Here is a 12098-nt window from a genome sequence, read left to right as displayed (position 1 = left end):
GAGAATTCAGAATATTACTTGACCGGAAGATTTCCCGACATGATTTCAAATATGAACAGGTCTAATATGCAGTTATGGGCAGAAGAAGCCTTGAATAAAATGTAGAATATGGCCAGTCAGCCCCCAGTTGGCCAGCTTTTCCAAGATTGCCGTGGTCCACGTTCTGTTGAAGGCTTTACAAATGTCAAGCGACACAATCTCGGTGTGATGTCCTTTGGAAAAGGCATCATGAAGAACATCTCCAAGAGCAGCAAAATACGTGTTGGTCCCATACACGTAGTACACGTAGATTTTGAACGGCAGCTTCTTTTTCGGGGTGATCTACGGGAAGGCGCTTGACTGCTCGGAGAGCCTTCCTACGAGCTTTCACTGCTTTTTTGGTTTCACTATTCCACCAACGTAAAGTTTTTCTTCCAGGTCTGCTGCTGCTTTTGGGGATAGATTTCGATGCTGCATTATTGAGCAGGAGCATTTCGGTAAAATCTCTAAGGTTTCCGGGAGGATGGTCTTGGAGCATTTCACCAACGAGAAGGTTGTAGCTGGTCCAGTCTGCTTGATCGTAAAGCCATCTAGGTCGACGGGTTGTAGTAGGGGCGGATACCGAAAGTGATATTTGTATCGGATGGTGATCGCTACTATACTGATCCGTGTTACAGCACCATGAAAAAAGGGGAGCAGTAGAACGATTGATTGCAGTGATGTCGATGGCGGTAGAGAAACGGTTGTTGTAATATGTTGGAGATCCGTCATTTAGGATTATCATGTCGGAACTTTCTAGAATGTCGAAAATAATACAGCCTCGAAAATCGGATCGGTTTCCACCCCAACATGGATGGTGCGCATTGACGTCACCGAGAAATATACGCGGCTCAGGTAAAGAGTCGAGCGTTTTAACTAGTTGATTGCGAAGGTCAGCAAGTTCTCCACACGGTAGATATACACAGGCGATGGAAATCCCGCGGAACATTACTAAAGGACCTATGTACAAATGAGAGATTCTCTCCTCTCTCGTTCTCTTTCGATTATAACAGTGGAATACTGAAGATTTTGGGGAGTTTTTCACTATAGATCGAAAGTCAATTTCCTTGACTAGCGTTTCATACAAAAAACGCAACAGAAGAGATTAATGTGACTCAGTTATTAATGAAAGAGAAAGTAAACAAAGAGAGCCTCTCAATGTTAAATAGGTCCTTTAGTAATGTTCCGCGAGAAATCTTGATTGGCCCTTCGATGGATACTCCGATGACTGGTAGAGTTGTGTCAATTTCAATGGTAGTGAACGGGATGGATCGTAGTACACCAATTGCTACGGAGTGTCGAAAATTGCTTCCAGATTTAAGGACCCATTCATATCGTCCACGGAGTGGTTGAGCTGGTCCGTCGTAACTTTGTTCACTTCTTGTAGGGCTAACACCCATGGGGGATCTTCTGCAGTTAGAAGCTCAATGTCACCAAGGTTGTTGAAAAAACCGTTGACATTCCATTGCAAACAGAAACTACTTGGCTTTGGTAGTGCAGGCGCTTGGAAAGTTGGTTGGCCTTCAGGAATGTTGGCATCATTGCAAGGACATATGCTTGTCGCTGATGGGGATGTCTCTGCCGCACGTAGTGGTAACATACTATGGGATGATGGTGATCTGCTATCCTCGGATAGCTGCTCGTTGATCAACGGTTCGATAGTCAGTGGGAGGGGTGTTCCGGTAGCGGGGAAAAAAGGCACAGCATACGATGACAACGATGAAGATGGAAGTCCACTTATTTCGATACTGTTTTGGTTTTCACTTGCTTTGTTTCCCACGTGGTTCTTAGGGGTATAGGATGGACATCGCTTTTCCGTCCCTCTTCCGACTTTCCCATGGCGCCAAGGGGGAGCCTCCAGTTCCGGTGTGGGAAGATCGTCCGTACTGGAGGGGCCAAGACTACCAGTGGATATCATCGGGTTCTTCGTGTTATCGCTCTTGTATTCTTCTTCGTCCTTCGGATACCAAGGTCGGTTCGACTGTTCCGGTGGATCCATTGTTTCCGGTCTGTCGACGCCCCGGCTCTCCGAGGCACAAAAATCTTCATCTTTTTCCCCAGATAACCGAAGTCGGCCCAGCGATTCCGGTTGGGGTATAGATGCCGGTACGCTGGCGCCTCGGCCATCCTGAGGATGCTGTTGTTGTACTGGGTTACGAAGTCGACACGGCGATTCCGGTTTGAACAAGTCTTCCGGTACGCCGGCGCCTCGGTGACCCAATTCTTTGTTGTTGATGTAGTGTTGGTAGTTTTCTTCGTTTTGCTGATCATTTTGACTATCGTTTTTTATTGTAGTGCGGTTCTGTGGTTATGAGAGAGGCAACATGTTGGAGGAACAAAAAGGACATCAACGTTTGGAAGTACTGCCGGTACCCACTGAAGAAATTTTATGTTTAACTTTTTTCTGCTGTTGTAGATTTACTGGATCGGAGGTATGTAAGGATCTTTTCATTACCGTGTTTTGCGGACTGATAATTGCTTTGATATTGATCGGAACGGGGGTAACCGATCGAAGAGGCTTGATTGTAGGTTGATGGGTTGATGATCTCGATGGACGTGGGGTATGAACTGTCGTGTTGCTATTTGGATTGTGACCTGGCGAGGGAAGGTCGGAGCTAACGAGGGTTTCATCATCACTCGTCGGGTTTTTGCTGATCGGCCGGAACTGTTGAAAAGTTATCATTAGGATCTGGCAGTATAAACTCTGAAGAAGTCGCAATTGGTGCAAAAGAAAGGGTGTCTTCTGATGCCATCACTGAACCTGCGGGCATCACCATGCTAAGAAAAGCAGATAGTTGATCGATGAGCTCCTGGATTTGTTTAGCCTGACTTGTCACAATAGCTTTTAACTCTTCGATTTCTGATTTGTTCGTTGCTGATGGCGCATTGCGCTCTGCCAGGGCGGCGCGAAGCTCATATATTTCGCTGTATTTTCTTGTCCTCTAATTTGAACGGTACCTCATGCAAACCATCGGGGTTCGTTTTTAATTTGAACATCTAGTCACCCTAGAAACGTGTTTCTGGTTACCTCTTTCACTGTTTTGTTTTGATTCTGCGCTCCATTCCACAGCGTTCCATTTCTCTTTACTCTGTTCCATGAGCTAAATGACGTTTGAACCATTTTTAATCTGAACGATGTGCAAATTAGCGGGGTACAGATTAAAAAGTGTTCAGATTAAATGTGGTCAAACCAACGGGGGTCCCCGGTACAATAGTAGTTAGCTGGTCAACATTAGAACTGAGCCGCATTATTTCATCGCTGTTGACAGTTTTTACTGTGTTGGCGAAGAATTTGGTCCCGGGTTCTCGTTGGACTAATCTTCGGGCTGCGGGATAAGAAAGCCCTTGATCAACCTTGATGCGCTGGATATTATTTTCTAGTTTGTATTGCGGGCAGGATCGACTAGAATGCCGTATTCGTTCGATTGGCATAGTTTACAATAACTCTCGTTGGTACAGGCCCTGTTCTCAGGGATGGGATGATCCCCGGAACACTTTCCACACGTGGCCGTTTTGCTTTGGCAGCGCAACTTTGTATGACCAAGAGCCCAACAATTAAAACATTGCATCGGACTGGGGTAGTAGGGCCTAGTCCGACAGCGAATATATCCGAAATAGATATAATCTGGTCGATTGGTACCCCGACACGTGATAATAATCGAAGGAGTGTTTTCCCGTGTGTTATCAACACGACATGTTATTCTGCGTACATCTTTGAGTCCTTGTTCCTTGAGCTCCTCCAATATATCAGCTTCAGGGACGTCGACCACATCACGGCAGCTGACCACGCATCGAGTGGTATTAAGCGTTGGGTGTTCGGTTACCTGGACAAGAGTTCCATCGATCAGTTCCTTCATCGTTAGCAAACGTTTAAATTGCCTGAGGCTCCTGACCTTTAGCGCATATGTGGCCCTATTGGCTTCTGGAAAAGCACCCTCAATACGACCACCGATAAAACTTTGAACGGATTTGCGAATGATAACAGGCACATTAGGAAGCGGTCCATTGATACCAGAGATCCTTAATAGATGTAATTCACCGTGGTTTTGTTCATCGTTCATGTAGGCTGGGAGGGTAGCCCCCGTATACGAGCCATCGATCTGACTAGTAACCCTTGATTGACCATCTCCCCATGATGAAGGAGTTGGTCCCCATGAACTGGCCCCCCGTTCCGGAGAAAGCACCGCTACAACCAACTATCAGAAGGCCGGTTTTGGATTCCGAGACAGTAAAAAATATGCCGAAACAAGCAGCGTTGAGTTTATTTGGAGACCACTGGTTGAAAAAAGCTTAGGGCCACCTCACACAGAAAGTAGTGAGCGTTCTTCTGATGACTTGATATGATTATTTTCACGCCCCTTCTCACTACAAATTTTTCCTCGGATTGATATTTCTTCAATTTATATATATTGTATCTTCAGATAAGAAAGAAAACGACTTGTTCGTTTAACGTGTGAACAGAAAGTGAAAAATTTATTTAAACCAAAGTCATGGCTTACTTATATCTAACACTCCTCCTTAAGCTAGGACTCCTATGGCTTCACGATTCTTTTCAAGCTTCATGCGTGGTAATGGTTTCGTGAGGCCATCGGCGAGTTGATTGTCCGATTCAATGTATTTGATATTTATTATTCTTCGTTCCAGCGCATCCCGTATGTAATGGTGACGGATGTCGATGTGCTTGGTCCGAGGGTTGTAGCCACCGTTCTTAGCAATCGCAATGGTGCTCTGGTTGTCGCAGTTGATGGATATTGGACCCGTCGCTCCGAATTGTGCAGTGAGTCCTTGCCACCACGATGCTTCTTGAACAGTAGCAGACAGTGCCATATACTCTGCTTCGCAGGTCGATAAGGCAATCGTCGGTTGGCGCTTGCAGCACCACGAGATAGCTGCCCCTTGCAGCGTGAAAACATAGCCGGTGGTGGATTTTCTGTCGTCCACGTCGGCCGCCCAGTCTGCATCACTGTAACCATTGATGTTGTTGTCGCCATCCTTGCGGTACACCAACTTCATCGATGCTGTTCCGCGCAAGTAGCGAAACAGGGTTTTCACAGCACCCCAGTGCTGCATTCCGGGATTGGAATTGTACCGACTCAACTGATTCACGGCATACAGAATGTCTGGCCGAGTACATTGAGCGAGGTACATCAGGCTTCCAACTGCTTCCTGGTACGGAATGTTGGTCATCTGCTTCGCTTCTTGATCCGTCTTGGGAGACATGTCCTTCGTGAGCTTGTCGGTCATCGGCACCTTCGCTGGTTTACAGTTCGCCATGTTGAACTTTGCCAGCATCGCTTCTACGTACTCTTCCTGATCAAGCGCTATGGTTCTATCCGTCCGTGTGATTCGGATTCCAAGACAGTTCTTTGCCGCACCAAGATCCTTCATCCGGAAATGACCACTCAGGAACGCCTTCGTTTGCTCAATCCATCCGCTGTCATTGGAGAATATCATAACGTCATCCACGTAGACTGCCACGAATATCATGCTGCTACCCTCGATGCGGTAGTACACGCAGGGATCGTACTTCGCTTGATTCAGCCCGAACTGCTTCAGCATGTGGTCCAGCTTCTGGTTCCAGACTCGACTGGACTGCTTCAGCCCGTATAGCGCCTTGTTGAGGCGACACACCAGGGATGGATTCCGCCGATCGACGAACAGCGGAGGCTGCTCCATGAAGATTTCTTCCGTCAGTTCACCTTGGAGAAAAGCGGTGACAGCATCCATCTGTTGAACCTCCATATTGTGTTTCGCCGCCATGGCGAACAGATATCGCAGCGAACTGTGACGGACTACCGGGGAGTAAGTTTCGTCATAATCTACCCCCTTTCGTTGCGAAAACCCTTTGATCACAAGTCGCGCCTTGTGTCGATCAAGGTTTCCATTGGCATCCAGCTTCGTTTTGTAGATCCATTTGCAACGGATCGCCTTCCTATCCTCAGGAAGTTCCGTCAAGGTCCACGTTTCGTTCGCCATATGAGCGTCAAACTCCTCCTGCATGGCAACCTTCCATTTGTCCGAATCATCTCGACTCATTGCTTGTTGATGCGTGGTCGGGTCGTCAGAAATCGTGGCTTGTTCGTCACTCTGCTGCTGAGAGGCCACACCAGTGAATTGGCTCGAGCGCTCAGGACCCAGGGATGAACCGCTTGCTTCACCGCTCGCCACATCGGAATTCAATGGGTTGTTGTCATCGATTGCAGGAATCTGGGAAAAACGAGAACAGGGCAAGCCTTTGCTCGAAATAGCAAAATCTCTATACTTGCCTGGAAGTTTGTGCTCCCGACCACTGCGCCTCAACACCTGTGACGGAGGTGGATTTGAAGTTTGTCGTGGGGGGAGCACGGTGATGTCAGTCACGGTATCTGTGGAAGAACTACTGATGTTGCTTGCTGCTTCTTCGAATTCTTCTTCGTCCCAATCGCTTTCATCGACTTTAACTGAACCAGTTGCACCATCCGCGGGAGTCGGATGCCCGCCGGTAGCTTCTTCTGGGTTGGGAAACGATACCGCCTCTTCTACGTCTAGCTTGATAATCAGTGGTTTGCTGCTTTTGATTGTCGCCGCCGGTGTACCGGCGTCGCTCTCATTGATGAACGTTACATCTCGACTTCTTGATATAGTCTTCGTTGCCGGGTCGTATACACGATAGCCTTTCGTGTCTTCATCGAATCCAACCAGACGACATTCATGGGCCTTCGCATCCCACTTACGCCGCTTCGGTTTCGGGACATGAACCATCACCTTTGCTCCATAGATCCGAATGTTGGACAAATCCGGCTTCTTTCCGCTCCAGCATTCTTCGGGTGTCATCCCATGACCGCGAGTCGGTGATCGATTGATGAGGTACACCGCCGTCGAAACCGCTTCTGCCCAAAACGATTTTTGCAAGTTTGCTTCAAATAGCATGCACCTAGCACGCTCGACGATTGTCCGGTTTGCCCTCTCAGCCATACCGTTCTGCTGCGGGGTGTAGTCATTTGTTCGCTGATGCCGGATACCAAACTTTTCCAAATAGCTCTGGAATTTCCTGTTGGTATACTCCAGCCCGTTGTCGGTTCGGATGGTTTTGATTTTCGAACCGGTCTGCCGCTCAGCCATCACGTGGAAAGCTTGAAACACCCTCAAAACTTCACCTTCGCATTTCGTTCGTAGGAAGTATACGAACATGCGGCGTGATTTGTCGTCCACAAACAGGATGTAGTATCTGCTACCCCCTAGCGACGGTACCTCCATCGGACCGCAAATATCCGAGTGAACGACCTCCAACAATTCCTTTGCTCGGGAACCCTTTTTGCCAAATGGTAATCGGGACTGTTTCCCTTTGGCGCACACGCTGCAATCACTAATGCTACTTGAATTGAAATTCATGCCACTCACCATACCGCTCGCTAGCTTTTTCAGATTCGCCTCGCTGAGGTGGCCCATTCGCCGATGCCAAACGTCCATGGAATCATCCGTCGGACAAGCCAACGCCTTGCCGGCTCCGCTGCGCTCGTGCTGTTCCAGCTTGAATAGTCCATTTTCGTGGCATCCAGTAGCCACTAGGTCGCCGGTCGAATTCATCACCTTGCAGCCAGCGTTGTCGAACATCATCGAGTAACCTTTACTTACGATTTTGTTGACGGAGAGGAGATTCACGGACAGCTGTGGAATGTAGTGGACATCGCTCACGGATATTTCACTTCCTTGGTCCTTGCAGACGGGCTTGAGAGCAGCGGTTCCTGTTCCCTCGATCTTCATAGCGGCCTTGTTCGCGGCCACCACAGTGCCACTGGACGGCTTCACGTTCTGCAACAGAGCCTTGCTTCGTGTCATGTGAGTCGTGGCTCCAGAATCGAAGTACCAGTCAGCATCACTGGCGGCTTCGAACGTAGACAGGACGGTGCAGAAAGCGTCTCCTTTTTTTGTGCTTCTGCAGTCCTTCGCAATGTGCCCGTAGTTGTGACACTTCCTACATTTCGGTCCCTTCGATGATGTGGATTGCTTCGATTGATTTCCACGGTTGTGGTTGCTATCGTTGCCGTGGCTGGGGTTACCATGGTTACGTTTACCCTTCGACAACAACGCCGCATCAGCCGATGGAATTTGCACCTCTTGAAGCAGCTTCGTCTTTATCGCGTCGCCGGTGATTCTGATTCCAGAATTTTCCAGGGCCATGATCATTGGCCTGTATTCCTCCGGCAGACCGCAAAGCAGCAGGGCACCAATCCACTCCTCCGAAATGTTGAATCCGATTCCGTTGAGTTGATGGGCCGTGGAAATTATCCGATTTACGTATTCGGACATGGACGAACAGCTCATCAGATCGGTTTTCACCAGCTTGTGAAGGAGACCGATCCGCCTGGTTAGGCCGGAATCTTCGAACGCCCGCTCCAGGTTTCCCCACACTTCCTGTGCCGTTTTCGCCTCCTTTACGTGAACATAATTCACCGGTTCGAGGAGAAGAATTACCTTGGCTCTTGCTTTCCGGTCCTTCGCAGGTTCCACGGCTTCGTACGTTCCGTCCTCTCTCAGCGCAGGCTTGACGGCTTCCCAGAGATCTTCCAGCTCGAGGTACGTTTGAACGGCAAACTTCCACGTAGCCCAGTTCTCTCGTCCGGATAACCGCTCGATTCCTGGCAGACTTGAAATCCCTTGCACGGAACTGCCGCTTGATCCTGCTTGACTTCCGGAATTCATCTTGAATTTTCAGAGCTTCGGCTTGAAAACGATAGGCCCATAACCTATTGTATCTTCAGATAAGAAAGAAAACGACTTGTTCGTTTAACGTGTGAACAGAAAGTGAAAAATTTATTTAAACCAAAGTCATGGCTTACTTATATCTAACAATATATATATTTCAAATTTACAGAACCTACATCATCAAACTGTAATGTCAAAATTCCTTAACCCGTTAACGCCCAAGATATCTTACAATTGGAATTCACCTCCGTTTTTGTTATTCATAGTTGTATTCCCATTAGTTAAACCTTATTTCACCAAAAAATATTGCAGAATGATAAATTTTACAGTACGAGTCGTAAATTTATCCTACGAGGCTTTCTGAGCTGACTACGCCCATTCTTGAAACTACCATGGAATTTCAGACCAATTTACTATGTTTACGATACATCCCACCACATTACTGGTACATTTGACAGAAATAATTTAGGCGGCATCCATAAATTACGTAACGCGCTAGGGGGAGGGGGGGAGTAGGCTCAAGCGTTACGACTCATACAAAAATTTAAAATTTTTCATACAAAAAGCGTTACGGAGGGGGGGGGGGAGGGGGTCGAAAATTTCCAATTTTAGCGTTACATAATTAATGGACGCTGCCTTACAACAATCTGATTTCGACTACGGACATGGTAAAAACAAGCGCATTACTGGTCTGCTGAAAATTGCCGGTGCGAGCGCTTAAGTTAACCCCCTAAAATGGTAGTTTTTACCGCACAATTTTTTTTGCGTGTACGTACAACATGTTTTGCAAATTCGTAGAACACCACTTGAGGGTAGGATTTCGTTCTACTTCGTCGTAAGCGCTATTATTCGTCGTATCAAACTTAAAATGTTCCACTACGGCAGATATTCCAACTGACTTGCAACATAGATTCATATTCCAAGTGAATTTTTGTGAAAGCTGTCATGGTTTATACACTTGTACACCAAAAATGCAAAAACACTACTGTATTTCATTAAATAACTTCAGTTAAGTTATCCATTTTGCACTTTTTCACCGAAATCGCATGGACGAACACGATTTGAGAGAAATGCTTATTAACCAAAATTCTATAAGCAATAATATACGAAAAAAATCGCTTTGAATTTCAATTTATAAACTAATGAGTTCAAAACTTGGGCTTCTTGTAGTTTTTCAAGCAAAATAAATTTTAAGTGTATTGAAAAATTAATAGTTTTGCTCAAATATAATCACTGTTCTTGTACAATCAAATTTATTACTAAGAACTACATGTCATTGATTTGCAACTTGATTTGTGGGTATATAGTTATACAAAATAAGTTTTTTCAAGGGTAATTTTTGGTAAAATAAATTTTGAGTATGAGTTTGAGTGGAAATATTTTAATCAGCGATTTTATTTTTTGAGTAGGCTGTTCAATCGAATTTCGCCGGCAAATCGGTGACTTCGTCAGTCGGATGAAAAGGGCTTAAGTCAAGAATCATCTTGAGCAAACGATTTCGTTTAACTTGGACTTTTTTCCGGTGTGATTGTGCACAGTCGTACCAAGCAGGAAAGCCATACGCAACCGTTGGCCTGAAAACGGTTTTGTATAACAGGATCTTGATACCAGGGTCCAAACGGGAGCGTCTTTTTACAAGAGGGTACAGCATTTTGACGACCTTATCGCATTTTCGGAGGCAGTTGGTCAGGTGACAACCAAACTTTAGCTTCTGATCCAGGGTTATACCAAGATAACCAACATTTGGTGACCATGGAATGTCTACACCGTTGCAAGAAACGTATCTCTGGGGTATATGACGAGGGCTACGACGGCGAGTAGAGAAAATGGCTTGCGATTTCGTTTATACTCTTGGATGGAGTTCTGGGCATGCTGTAGCGTGTCGATTATTGTTTCTGCGTCGCGATGTGAGGCAAGAAAACCAGTGTCGTCAGCGAAAAAATAGTACTGGACTCCGTTGACTTTTACTATGTCGGCGGAAAAAATGTTGTATAGTGTTGGGCTCAGAACAGAACCTTGAGGAACACCGTATGGTACGGACATTCGATCAGACGTACAACCGTTTCCTGCCACTTGGAAGGAACGATCCTTCAGGAAGCTTCGCATTATTTTCATGATCGACATTGGAAAATTACCCAGCATCATTTTGTGCAATATCGCTTCATGCCACACTGCATCGTACGCTTTCTCTACATCAAGGAGGATTAGGCCTGATGATTTTCCTTGCTGGAAATACGTTTTATCTCCTTCGCCATCCGCACGATTTGATGGCTGGTAGAATGTCCTTTTTGAAACCCAAATTGTTCATGAGGAATCAAACGAACTGTCTCCCGGTGTTTCTCGATGCGCGTCAAAATGACGCGTTCGAAAAGTTTGCTCAATGTTGGCAACAAGCTGATTGGTCTGTAGTTAGATGGTATGGAATGGTCCTTATTCGCTTTCGGAATGGTGACAACTATAGCGTGTTTCCAGTCAGTGGGAAAGTAGCATAGTTTGAAACAAGCGGAGAAAATTTTAGCGAGAACTACATACCCTTCTCATGGAAGGCGTTTTAGAAGCATGTTTTTGATTCCATCATGACCAGGCGCTTTTTTGGGTTTCAAATTGCGAATGATTGTGGCAATTTCCTTGGGGCGGACTAACCAGGAGTTATCGGCCACATGCGGAGAAAGGTCGATCTGTTCGACAGAACGCTCAACAGCTTCAACTGTGTCCCTATCACTAGTAGCTTGATTGTTGTGAGCAAGCGCGAAATTTTCAGCAAGCAGTTTGGCCTTCTCCTTAGGACAAGTGTATAACGTGTCTCCACTGCGAAGTGGAGGGCTGTACTTAGTCGTTTTTTTGTAGCTCCATTGTAGCTAACGTGTGAGAAAACTTGCTGAACCGTGCGTTTGCGCGTTCCCCATGAATGCGATCATTTAACGAAAAAACAATTTGTTTCAGCATAGGATCTCTGGTTCTCATCCACTGCCGTCGACGCCGGTTACGAAGCTGGATGAGTTTTGTTTCGTCGGGAATTTGCGCTACATCGTACGGACGATCAGCGACACAGCAAACGATTCTGCGTCGAGAAGAGCGTCTTTGAAGAAATTGAGCGCAGTATTAACTCCATTTTCATCGCAGATGTTGGAAAACATAGGGTCGTTTGGACACAGTTTTGTATTTATCAACCGTTGAAAAGCAAGCCAGTCTGCACGTCCATAGCAGCGAACAGTGGCAGTATTTGCCACAGGATCGGCCTACAAATTGATCTCGAAGGTAACTGGCAGGTGGTCAGACGACAGCTCATTGTGAACGATTGTTTTCGACATGTTGACCAAATTGTTAGACAGCACAATGTCTAACGTGGATGGGCTTCCTTGTCTTGCAGAAATAAACGTAGGGGAGTCAGGAAA

This window comes from Aedes aegypti, chromosome 3 (assembly GCF_002204515.2).
Source record: "Aedes aegypti strain LVP_AGWG chromosome 3, AaegL5.0 Primary Assembly, whole genome shotgun sequence".
Lineage (NCBI taxonomy): Eukaryota > Metazoa > Arthropoda > Insecta > Diptera > Culicidae > Aedes > Aedes aegypti.
This window is presented reverse-complemented; position numbering follows the sequence as displayed.